This window comes from Ictalurus furcatus, chromosome 15 (assembly GCF_023375685.1).
Source record: "Ictalurus furcatus strain D&B chromosome 15, Billie_1.0, whole genome shotgun sequence".
Lineage (NCBI taxonomy): Eukaryota > Metazoa > Chordata > Actinopteri > Siluriformes > Ictaluridae > Ictalurus > Ictalurus furcatus.
The window spans coordinates 11,031,185-11,034,560 of NC_071269.1; the positions used below are offsets into that span (position 1 = coordinate 11,031,185).

At 37.1% G+C, this 3,376-nt stretch overlaps 1 protein-coding gene across 3 annotated transcripts in view; it reads right to left on the minus strand.

The window, feature by feature from the left end:
- foxp1a (forkhead box P1a) overlaps positions 1-1,173 on the minus strand; it is a 51,721-nt gene extending 50,548 nt beyond the window's left edge. For all 3 annotated transcript variants that reach the window (XM_053643102.1, XM_053643103.1, XM_053643101.1), the window contains exon 1: positions 1,083-1,173. The gene's annotated coding sequence lies outside the window, so the exon portion shown is untranslated. The remainder of the gene's footprint in view (positions 1-1,082) is intronic.
- Positions 1,174-3,376: the final 2,203 nt, after the last annotated feature.

The window sequence follows — 3,376 nt, forward strand, 5'->3', positions numbered from 1 at the left end:
TCACCTTGTTAAATTTAATGCACAATTACGCAAAGTCTCATTTATTACACAGTTAATAACTTTACCAGAATATTACAGACTTAAAAGCTACAACTCTACTGAAATAAAAATACATAAATAAACAAATAAAGACCTTGATGCTTATACTGATTATCTTCCCAACACACTGAGCACTGCTCGAGTCTATATGATACACTGGTAGACTCGTAATGATTTATAATGGCATTATCCAGGGTCACCCTGTTGAGTCGGGGTCTTCTCAAGGTTTCTTCCTCGTGTCATCTCAAAGGGTTTTCTCCTTGCCCCATCGCCTCAGGATTACTCATTAGGAATGAAAATAAATCATTACCTAGATATCTGTGAAGCTGCTTTGTGATAATGTCCACTGTTTACAGCACTACATAAATAAAAATTTAACTGAAAATTGGATTATTGTTATTTTTGGGTGGATAAGCCAGTGCCACGAGCTGTTTGATATTAATATGAATAATAATAACAGTAGTGGATAGACAGATAGAGAATAAATAACATGAACTGGAAATACAGTCATCTGTGAATACGCTTAACTAGAATCCACTGCTAAATGAAGATATTAAGAGAGATGGTTTGTAAACCTGTCTGTAAATGGTAAAGGTTTTATTGAGGAAACGACCAGCCGCTTACTGTATCCTCACATGCATGAGGTCGGTCCCATTATCCACAACTCAGCACAAGTAAGCTAGCTAACTTCAAAACTGTCTGCTTCAACTCTTCTCTACAGCAGGGCGCATGTGTTAGCCAGCACTGAGCTGTCTGTAACCGCTGGACACACATTATTGCACTGATAACGCTGTCGAGAAGGTCTATTCAGCACTTAACTTCAATAACTCTGTACAGCACACCAGCGCGCGAGCACTCTGTATGGGCTAGCTCTGCTAACAATGTACACTCAGCTAGCTTAGCTACCCAGCCACGCATATACACGGGCTCACATTAGCCAGATAGCGAAGCTTGAAATATATATACATTTATACACAGATACAGAGGTATTTAAACGATTCAAAAAGGTTGTAAGGCAAAGCTGTCGAATTGTACGGACTCACCGGGATAGAGTTTGTTTAACAGAGGTATTGGCGAAACTTTGCTGAAGAGAGGTTTGTTTCGGAGGAGCAGCAGGAACAGCTTCACACGCAGCTCGCGCTGCCTCGCGCTACTGAAACCGCGCTCGCGCAGCGCAGGACGCACTACAATGTAAACAAATGTGTTCATCCGCGACTGGAACTATAGGCCCCAGCACTAAAACACACACTTTTACTCCTCGTTTTTAATTAAACACAGTTTTAAGTGGGTGTGCTTGAATCTTTCGAAATTGCTAAATGTCTAGTGCATACCAAGTGATCGCTGCTCTGGGTTTGTTTGTTTTCTCTCTAAGTTCAGGTAGCCTATTCAAATCGTGACGTCATGTTCACCTGCTAAGTAAGAATCACGGAAAGCGAAAGCATCGACTGTGGAATGGATTCAATATCAGTCGTTTTTTAAAATAATTATTATTGTATGAGTGTATCGTGTCACAGAAATAAAATTAAAAAAGAGCAGTGTAATGCAAGCAATTATGTTGTACAACCTAAATAAGGTTTGTTTAATAGCTTAAAATGATTATCACGAGGAAAGATGTGTATTTTAACGTGTTATCAAGTAGCATTTTAAAAACGGAACGAAACCAACTATAAACAAGCTTAATGGATTAAAAGTAATGTGAAAAAGGGACACTATGTGACCAGGCGTATGTTAAGGTGGTATTTGGCGCCACTCTGTGGTGTACTGCTTCATGATATGAATGAATGTAGGGGGAAAACACTTTTCAATGTCCTCAAATGCGTCTTTATTCAATATCTCAAAACCTATAAGCAAAAAAAAACAAAAAAACATTTACATTATAACTGATTAAATACATAAAGATAAAACAGAATATTCTATGAGTGAAACCCTGGGAGAATACAAGGCACCGTTCCAGAAGATTAACAATCCATTTGAGGTCTCGAATCCTGACTGGGGGCCCTGAATTTACCAACAAGAATGCTCAGAAAAATAAACATATCCATTTCTGTACTTGTGTTTCATAAAAAGATTTATAGTACATATGAAAAGTCAGCTGCATGCGTATGTCCGCTTCCACATACCTGCCCATTAGAAGGACAAACCCACAATTGTGCTTCCAGTGCAATTTCACATTAGTGACCCAGGTCAAAATTTAGTCCCAGGTCTTTTTGTAGTTAGTTTTTTGGATATGACAAATTAACCTTAAAAACATACCTCACACTAAGATCAAAGGCCATCTAAAACTGGATGGATGTCTTAAAAAGACCAGTAAACACTGATTAGACTTAACTACACTTCTGGCAAGACTGCAGCTACTACTTCTAATGTGCACGAACATATCACATCAGACGTGGAGGAGTGATGTGTTCATGTGTTTAGAATTTACAACGTGAGAGCGAGGGGGGGGGGGGTCTCTTTGGTCTAGAAAAACTAAACATTCAATCCATTTACATGTTTACATGGATATTTATCAGTTTCATAATTGGACAGTATATGAACTCCTGCCAAATATGATACAGCATCAAACAAAATTCAGAAAGTAATCATTCATACAGTATGGCTAAAGAAAGGGCTGTTAAATAAGTGCATAAATTACTACAAAATTGTCCTAGTTCTTTCTAGATTAGTAATTTCAAACTATGAAATATTCTAACTGCATTACACATAATTCCCACACAGGACCATTGACAAGGACAAGAATGACGTAAATACAAAATGTTAAATTTTAAACAGAAAGGTGCCTGAATAGGGAAAAAAAATGAAAAAGAAAATAGAAAAAAAAGGTAAAGTAACCGGATTACATCTCAGGCTGAAGCAAAAAAAGAAAAAAGAAAAATCTCCAAAAATGTGCAACATGTTCGCATAAAACATACAAGAGCTCAGGTACTATTCTCTAACTGAAATGGGGCAGAATTTTGGGGTTGAGGAAATGTCACGTTTCTAACATGGCTAACACAGGGAAAAGCAGCAATTAGGTCACTGGGTAACATTTAACTATAAAAAAAAAAAAAAAACAGAACAAAGAAAAAACAGACTAAAACAAAAGTTCATGGCAAAATTGCTCTATTGTGATAAAACGTATTCCACTTCGATGTGAACTATATAGATATTGCCTAATATCACCTTGTGAGAAAGTTATTAGCCAAGACCACATTTCAGTTATTAGCCACAGGGATTTTCTGTAGCCTAAGTTTAAAATACCTAAAATTAGAACTGATCTGTAACATAACCTATTTCAGTTCCTGCAAGGTAAAGCAGTTAAACACTTCTGATCAGGTGTGAGATCTTTTTTTTTTTC